We start from the raw sequence: 9,531 nt of genomic DNA on the forward strand, positions 1-9,531 counted from the left end.
GAGCTCACGGGAGTGAAGACAGGATAGACGCTCCCCGAGCCGCCATTCTAACGCAGGCGCGGTGGCCAAGTGGTAAGGCGTCGGTCTCGTAAACCGAAGATCACGGGTTCGAACCCCGTCCGTGCCTTGTGTTAAGTCCTCTTTGCGGAAGACTTTTTAGAAGTGGGACTACTTTTCACAGCGCTCATCGGTAGTCTACACCCGCTGGTGCCGCGTTCAGATCTTTACCTCTAGGTCCCGACTGGGCCAACTCTTTTCACTCAGTTTGCGTTCAGACCCTACTCCCGCCCCTGCAGTCTGGGAGGTCCTACCAGCCGGCGCACAGTACTCTCCCCTCCCGACACTGCCCGGACCCTGGACCTCGGGCGGCTCGTTTCCTGGGGAAGGTGGGGGGCTCCGGTGGGCGGGGGACACAAACTCCACTGCCCCATGGGTCACCTGGAAACCGTGACCTGCGGGAAGGCTCAACACCCTCCGGGCAAGACCCCTATAGTTGATGGCACTTGGCATAAGAGCAACTGAGCTCTTTTCTGCATTCTGAAGTCCAATTTTATCCTCTAAAGAGAGAACTGCCTTTGCTTGACACCGAGCCCACACCCGGAGTCAGCTGGGGTCTGGCTTGCTATTTTACAAAGAAATCCATCGTAGGCTCTGCGTCAGAGAGAGGAAATGCTGCCCAGGCTTGCAGCAGCTCTGACATGAAAACTGAACCCTCTCTCTGGGCCTCCGTTTGCCCCTCCGTATAATGGGTCTCTTTCCAGCGTTGGTGTTGAAGCAGCTGCCCAGAGATAGGTTTAAGTAAAAGCAGATGTGGCCATATGGCACCTGTTTGCACCAGGAAAGGATGCACACGAGCCTGCTCGAGTGAGCTTATAGAGATTATGCCACGACCTCCATCAGCCTCCAGAAATTGTATAATCTGAAAAACAGCCTGACCTAAATTGGAAGAACCTGTGTTAGCCCCAGATACCCAATTGAAGAAAGTATTAATGGAGCGTCTGGTGTATGCCTGGTGGAGCTGGATCTGGGTACTTCCCTGATAGACAAAGGGGTGATAGATGTGATGCGGGGCGGGCGCCTGGCAGGAGAGCGGGTAAGAGTCCCCACTTTTCAGCAGTGGTTCCCGCACTTCCCCTCTCACAGAGTTCATCAGCACCCCTGGGGAACTTGTTAAAATACTGTTCGCTGTGCCCACCTCCACTGCGTCTGCATTCAGTAATTCTGAGCTGGGACCTGATCTTTTGTATGTCTAACTGCCCCCCAAATAGCGCTGCTGTTGCTAGTGTCCCGAGAGCCATGACCAAAGCCACATAATCAACCCCAGGAGCACGTGTTTGCACACATAGAAATATGTAAATCAATACATAAGAACAGTGAACAGCCCTGACCGGTTTGGCTCAGTGGATGGAGCGTGGGCCTGCAGACTGAAGGGTCCCAGGTTCGATTCCAGTCAAGAGCATGTACCTTAGTTGCGGGCACATCCCCAGTGGGGGGCGTGCAGGAGGCAGCTGATTGATGTTTCTCTCTCATTGATGTTTCTCTGTCCCTCCCTTCTTCTCTGTAAAAATCAATAAAATATATTTTTAAAAAAAAAAAACAGTGAACACTTCAACCGTCTGGGGTGGAGCCCAAGACTCTGCATTCATTTCTAACCTGTCTGGGCAATGCTGGTGCACCTGGTCCCGCCCTCACTGGGCAGCCAGGGAGAGAAGGATCCAGCCCTGAGTAACTGCTGTTGCCTCTACGGAGGAAAGGGGCTGTTGAAAAGATTCCTTACTCTGTAAATGTTCACAGTGCTTGGATTTTCTACAAATGTGTCTATTACACGTGTGATTTTTTTTTCCAGAATAACCTCCACAGCCCACAAATACCAAGACAACCTATTAGAAAGCAGGCAAATTAGAAGCATCCAAATTAAGACATAAATGACTGAGTGTCCTCTTCTCTCCACTAGGGCATCCACTTGTCTCTCTCGTTTTTTAAGAACGCCACTAAAGAACAATTGTATCCCTCCTCATTAACAAATAACAATAAAAAGGACCACACTGCCCCCCACAGGTGGGCCAGGATCAGGGGCCTGTCCACTCAGATCTTCCTGTGCTCCCCAGAATGAAGCAGCACTCCCTGTGACATTACCTCAGAAAAGGCCCATTGTCACCCACACCCCCGTCCATCCACTCCACTCTCTGCCCCAGGTGAAGAATGGACTTTACAAAAAAGCAGTTTACACCATGTCCTATAGGTACCATTTATGCAACAACAAAAAATTGACCCCAAATATCCAAGGGTATATATTCATGTGTGGGGACCTGCTTGCTGTTTTATTTGTTTCTTTTTGAGCCTGGAAGATTACACACGAATCTGAAAACTGTCACCTCTGTTTGAAAGTTGGGGCTCCGCAGAGCTGTAAAACCAATTTGGCACAGACTGCAGAATCAGAAACTAGTGAGCAAAATCCTGAATTTGGATCCTGTATACACTTAAATGGGTAAAGCTCACCACGTGTCTGAATAAGCAAGACGTTATATGTTCACTTAAGCCACGTGTGTTCGTGGCTATATAAAGCTGTGTTTGGATTTCTATGACTTTCGTATGAATTTCATGTCTGAAAGTACCTTGAAGTCGGCAGTCTTTGTCCTGTGAGGAATCAGTCTCTGGTCTCCCTTGGATATGTAAAGAGAAGATAAGAAGGTCCTTGCTGCTGGGTTTGGGAGGAGAGGCAGGTGAAGCTGAGCCTAGAGCAGCGGTTCTCAACCTGTGGGTCGCAACCCCTTTGGGGGTCCAACGACCTTTTCACAGGGATCGCCTAAGACCATCGGAAAACACATATACAATTACATATTGTTTTGTGATTCATCACTATGCTTTAATGATGTTCAATTTGTAACAATGAAATTGGGGGTCACCACAACATGAGGAACTGTATTAAAGGGTCGCGGCGTTAGGAAGGTTGAGAACCACTGGCCTAGAGGGATCCTCTCAGACCTCCGTGGGCAAACTTGTCCATTGGAGAAAAAATGGATTTGCATAAGGAGCCCAGGGATTTCTGAGAAAGAAGAAATTGAACTCTTCCAACCCATCTCCCTGTTATTCAAAATTAGGATAGATCGTGATTGTCAGTGGCAGGAAAAGGTTTAATTGGACTTTTGAAACCGAAGAGGGGCATCCAGAATCCTAGTGTTAGCAAGGAAGGGGGCAGTTTGTCTACAGAGACTGCACGGGAGCAAGTTTTAACAGTGCCTCCTTGTGGCAGCATGAAGCAAGAACAATGCTGGGTTCATTCTGCCACACATCTGCCAGGAGCTGGCGGGACCAATCCACCCACTGCTGACGCGCTCTGTGCCTCAGTTTCTCCCGTCCTAAAATTGGAATGACACACATTCACTCGCTTCCCCTCTCATGGAGTTTTTCTGACCATAACATTGTAAACATCCACCGACCAGGGTGTAAATGCCAATCCATCCATCTCATGGCATCACGGGCAGCCATTAAAAAGAATACTCTAGATGGATAGCTCAATTGGTTAGAGCATCACCCCTATAGGCCAAGGTTGTGGGTTTGATCCCGGGTGAGGGCACAGACAAGAGTCAACAAATGAATGCATAAATAAGTGGAACAACAAATCAATGGTTCTCTCTCCCTTCCTCTTAAGATCATTCATTTATTGATCTGAAAGGGTGATAATGAGATAAAACTAAGAAAAGTTGATGTCCTGTTTTTTTGTGTGTGTTTTTTTTTACTGCTTTATTGAAGTATACTTGATACAACAACAAAAAAAAAACTGCACATATTCATTGTATATAATTTAGTGAGTTTGGCTACATGCTTACACCTGTGATACCATGGCCAGTCAAGGTAACAGACATATCCATCACCTCCAAGTTTCCTGCATCCCTCTGCATATTTTTGCATCTGTAATAATGAAAGCATAATATGCTAATTAGACTGGACAGCCAAACGACCTTCGGATGTCATTCGGGACATCTTTCAGGACGAAGGCATAGCACTGGGCAGAGGCGGTTAGGGGCAATCAGGCAGGCAGGCAGAGTGGTTAAGGACAATCAGGCAGGCAGGCAGTCGGACATCCCTCTCACAATCCAGGACCGCTGGCTCCTAACCACTGGCCTGCCTGCCTGATGTGCCTAACTGCTCGCCTGCCTGCCTGATCACCCCTAAACCAGCAGTCAGACATTCCCTGAGAGGTCCTGGATTGCGAGAGGGTGCAGGCCAGGCTGAGGGACCCCCCCACCCCCATGCACGAATTTTGTGCACCGGGCCACTAGTATGTGATAAGAACACTTGACAGCTACCCTCTTAACAAATTTGTATTGTTAAGTATGGGCTCTGTTTCTAGAACTTACTCATCTTATATCACAGTGACTTCAGTGGATGTCCTGCTTTTGTAAAAGTAAATAAACATGCTTATCAACACACATGTGGATGTGTACATTGGTTTCTCAGACTGTAAAGAAGTGCACATCCCACGCGGAAGGTCCCATGTCATGCTATTGACCATGAATACCTTCAGGTGGGTGAGAGGTGGAGAGAAATGGCACAGGAAATTACTAATTTCTTTCCTAATATTGTGGCCTCGGAAAGAGAACCTGTGTTACTTTGAGGTTCACTATTGTTGCAGCAAAAGGATATAGTGAACAGCAGGAAAGAGAGAAAATGTAAAGAGCGAGCAGATGGCAGGGCTGTGGAGAGCACGGGCGTTAACACAGAGCTGGCACTGCAGGGCCCGACGCCCAGTCTGCAGTGGAAAAGCGGGCTCTTGTCCAAACGGACCCGCTCCAAGGAGAGGCCTCCAGGCCACCGCCCTGGCACGTCTCCCCTCCGGGCCGACCTCAGGCACTCAGAAAACCTACCTAAAAGAATAAGAAAGAGGACTCTTAATAAGGGAGTGAGTGGTTTGTCCTCGCGCGTGAACTGAGAACCACATTTCAGAACCAGAAGCGTATGTCAGGCGCGAGCAGCACTTAACAGAAAATATTGTGGCAGGCCTCTGGCGGCAGCAGACGCTGTTTATGTCACATCAACTTGAGTTTTGCTGAGCAAATCACCAGGCTGGTGCAGGACAAGCGTTTCCTGAGACGGCGGCGTTCCCTGGGCCCCCTCCCTGCCCTTCCAGCTCAGGTGAGCGGAGCGGCTACATTACTGACTGTGGGCCCAAAAGAACCTCTGAAGCTGAGGCCCCGCAGGAGGCAAAAATCTCTTTGCAATTCTTGAAACACACCCATAGAAGGGACCCGCATCTGTGAAGTGTTGGCGGAGAGGCTCTGAGATCGCCCCAGCTGTCCTGGCCTTGGGTAGTCACGCCCTTGGGTAACTCTTTCCTCTGAAGTGGGAGTGGGAGTGGGACTGTGACCTGCTTCCCAGCGACGGAGCACAGCAAAGGTGCCGTGGTGTCACCTGTCTGTTACATAAGATGGCAACACCCACCTGGCTCACAGACACTCTCGCACTCGTTTGGTGAAACAAGTGGCCATGTTGGGAGGCCCGTGTTGACAAGAAACAGGGCATCTTCTGGCCGACAGGCAGGAAAGAACTGAAGCCCTCAGCCTGACGGGCCACGGGGAACTGGATTCTGTCCACAGTGGCGTGAGCCTGAGAGCAAGGCCTGCCTTGGTTGCTAAGGACTGAATGCTTGTGTCTTCCCAGACTTCATAGGTTGAAGCCATAATCCCCAGGGAGATGAGGCCTTTGGGAGGTGATTATGGTTAGATGAGGTCATGAGGGTGGGGCCCTCCTGGTAGAATTAAGGCCGTATGAACAGAGGACAGGACATGAGAGCTCTGTCTCTCTCCCCACAAGGTGAGGACACAGAGAGAAGGCAGCCGCCTGCAAGCCAGGAGGAGGGGTCCCCGCAGACACCCCATCTGCCAGCACCTTGATGTCGGCCTCCCAGCCTCCCGAACTGTGAGAAATAAATGTTTGTGTGAGCCACCCCATCTGTGGCATTTTTGTTACAGCGGCCCAAACCGACCAAGACACTGGCTGAGTGTTCAGAAGTGAACCCAGCCAACACCTTAGTGGCAGCCTGGCAGCGGACCCAGCTAACCTGTGCCTGGACTCCTGGCCCCCAAAACTAGCAGATAATACATGCGTGTTGTCTATTTGTCATGTAAGCTGCTAAGTTGCGGTGATATGGTTATGCAGCAATCGATAACTAACACAAGGGGAGTCTGAGATGGAAAAACAACATCCGATCTTCCATCCAGTCCCTCCACGGGTCAGGGTGATGTCTGTCCGAGCCCAGCTAGAAACCTGGGTTTCATCCCGTGTTCATTTCCTGCCTCTGCCTCACCGACTTACCACAACCTTAGCGGCTTAAAACAACGCTTGCAGCACAGTTTCTGTAGGTCAGGAGTCCAGGTTGGCTTGGCTGGATTTTCTGCCCTGGGTTTCTCAAGTTCAGAGTCAAGGTGTTGACCCGCTGGGCTATTATCAGGAGGCTCTGGGAAGGATCCCTGTCCACGCTTACCCGGGTTGTGGGCCAAGTTCAGTTCCATGCCCCTGTAGGACCGAGTTCTCTGCTTCCTTGGCTCCTAGGGGCCTCTCTCCAGTCCTGGCATATCACAGTGCGTCCTACAGGGGTGGCTCATGTTCCCAGTCTCTCCGACTTCCCTTTCTTTTGCACCTTTCTCAGACAAGCGAAGAAAGCTCTGTTTTTAAGGGTCTGTGGACTTAGATTGGGTCTACCTAGAGAATCCAGATGAAGCCCCCTATTGAAAGGTCTAACTAACCCCTTACTTACATCTGCAAAGTCCCTTTTGCCGCAAAACATAACATGTTCCTAGGTTCCAGGAAGTAGAGCGTGGGCATGTTTGGGGAAGCATTATTTTGCCTACCCCAACCCTTGACTCACCCCTCCATCCTCACCTGCTCATGCAGTTGGTCTCTACCTAATCCTCTCTCCAAACAGTCCCTTCTCTGCTGCTTCAAGCCTTCACTGTGCCATTTCTTCTCTGATGTCTGGTGTCTGGACTATTGCGTCAGACTCCTAACGAGTGCCCCTTGCATTCAGTCTTCTCTCTTCCACTCCCCCACCCCCTTCCTCTGTCACCTGACCTCTCTCAAACACAGCAGTGAACATGTCATTCTCATCCTTTGGTCCTTCACACGAGGCCCCCCAAGATAAATCCCACTTCTTCAGCATGGCAATCCAGACCCAATGGTGCTCCCTCCATGCTTCCTCCTGCTCTGGACACACGGGCCTTTGTTATTCCTTCACTTCAGTGTGTTCCTTAGTCCTTGGTGCCTGTGCTTATGTTCCCTCTACCTATAACGTCCTCTCTCCACTCACATCTTCCCGGAAAACTCCTACTCATGCCACAAAACCTTACCTTACTGTTACTAAAATATTCATTGGAACCATTCCTCAACCTCTCAGTCAGTTAGTTGCTACTTCCTCCATGCACCAGCAGCACCTTGGGTTTATCACTCTTTTAGCATCTATCACAAGATATTACACTTACTAGATTACATTCCCATATTCTCCCCCAGGAGACGGGCAGTGAGAGCGTCAATGCCCCCAGGAGCCAGACAGATCATGTGAACATATACAGGCACTTGGGGGTAAGGCAACAGGAACCTTACACCCACGGTGTAAGGAAGAGTTGGAGACTGAGGAAAACATTTAAAAAAAACAACAACAACATGCCAGGCTAAAGGCCACCCCGTTTCTGAAAACCCCATTTGGACAAGACGCAGGAATCCTACTCTGGGATGTAAACGTGCGGAAATTGTCCTGCGTGTACACTGCAGCACTGAGGAGCAGGAAGAGCAAACTGTGCCGTGCTCACAGACTCGAATTCGGTTCGGCAGTTCAGATGAGTGAGCTGTAACTGCGTCACTCAACATGGAAAAACGTGTTCACGAAACGTGGAACAGCATGAAGGCAGGCCTAGCAAGGTGGTACACCACAAGACCATCTACACAGTCAATGTCATACAAACAGAGCCCTACTCGTTGTTTCTGTCTGCACAGGTAATAACAGCTCCCGTACCTGACCGAGAGCGCTAAAATCTAAATTCGGGACGGTGCTCTCAGCGGGATGTCAGAAGATGGCCTGCGCCCTTGCCAGCGTGGCTCAGTGGATTGGAGCATTGTCCCCTGCACCGAAAGTTTGAGGGCTCAATTCCCGGTCAGGGCACATATTCAGATTGCAGATTCAATCCCTGCTGGGGGTTGTGAGGGAGGCGGTTGATTGATGTTTCTCTTTCCCATTGATGTTTCTCTCTCTCTCTCTCTCTCTCTCTCTCTCTCTCTCTCTCTCTCTCTCTCTCATCAATGAAAATATATCCTCAGGTGAGGATTTTAAAAAATGGGCTGAGATGGAGGAAGGGCATTCAAGGGATCTTAGTTGAGTATGGATTTGATTTATGTATTAATTAAGCTGACTGGTAGGCACATGGATATTTGTTTGTTGGTTTCTTTATTGGTTGGTTGGCCTGAGATATCTCATAATTAAAAGCATAAACTAAAAATAAAAAAGAGGGTCTACTGTGGTCTACCACCCTCACAGACCCGAGCCAGCACCGAGCCTGGCACATAAACGACGAGAAAAATACTCCTTTCATTTTCCAAAGGGAATAACTGAAAGAAAGAGCGAGGAGGCACTTCCCCAGGTTCCGGAGGATTTCTTGGTGTTGGCTGCGGGCTTGGAGAAGCGTGGGCAGACGTAGAAACGGCCCCTTCCCGGGCCTCCCCAGAAGCAGTCCTCCCCGGGGCAGGTTCAGGCAGACCTCTGCCGGACAAGGCCTCCTCGGGCCACGTCAGCCCGGTATCGGGAAGGAACTGAGCGGCATTTCCAGCTCCGCTCTGGATTTCCAGAAGATAGCAGAGGGGGTGTTGGTGGGGAGGCGCTCCAATAAGAGCACAACTCAATGGCTTTAAAAACACCCCCCGTCTCTCCCCATGGCTGCCCCTCTCAGTAGGAAGCCACCCCTGGCCTCTCTCTGGACTCTGTTCCAACCCAGCCAGGCTGGCTCTCTGCCTGCCCAGCTCCGCACTTGTCACTCAGACGATCTATTCTCCTCAAACGCTGTCCCGTCCCAATGGACCTCCAGCCTGTCTGCGGTCCTTCTGACGGGCCCCCTCACCCATTACTCTTACGGCCATCCCACGCCTTGTTCACAGTGCTGAGAGAATTCTTCTGGGTCTTCGGGGAGAGGCTGTGGGTATTCAAAAGAGACTACTAGGTTGCGTTGGTGGTATAGTGGTGAGCATAGCTGCCTTCCAAAAGAGACTACTTTCTTGCCTTTCACAACGACAGCCACCCTCACAGACCTGACCCTCCCGCCTCCCCTGCTCCCCCCACACCCCCTGTTCAGGATTCGTAGGATGACCCACTGCCCCAGTTTTCCTGGGACTGACTTTCCTAGTTTTAACACTGAAAGTCCAATAACCCTGGAAACCCCTCAGTTCCCAGTGGCCCCGATGATGGGTCACCCCACCTATCTTCCTTCCAAAGGAAGCCAGTCGGACTGTCAGCTCCGGGACTCTCTGAAGAGGCTGGGGGACAGGCCT

At 50.4% G+C, this 9,531-nt stretch overlaps 1 non-coding gene across 1 annotated transcript; it reads left to right on the plus strand.

The window, feature by feature from the left end:
- Positions 1-55: 55 nt before the first annotated feature.
- Positions 56-127, plus strand: TRNAT-CGU. Its single transcript has one exon. It is a non-coding gene; the product is annotated as a tRNA-Thr (tRNA).
- Positions 128-9,531: the final 9,404 nt, after the last annotated feature.

Source organism: Myotis davidii, unplaced genomic scaffold, assembly GCF_000327345.1.
Source record: "Myotis davidii unplaced genomic scaffold, ASM32734v1 scaffold1115, whole genome shotgun sequence".
Taxonomy (NCBI): Eukaryota; Metazoa; Chordata; class Mammalia; order Chiroptera; family Vespertilionidae; genus Myotis; species Myotis davidii.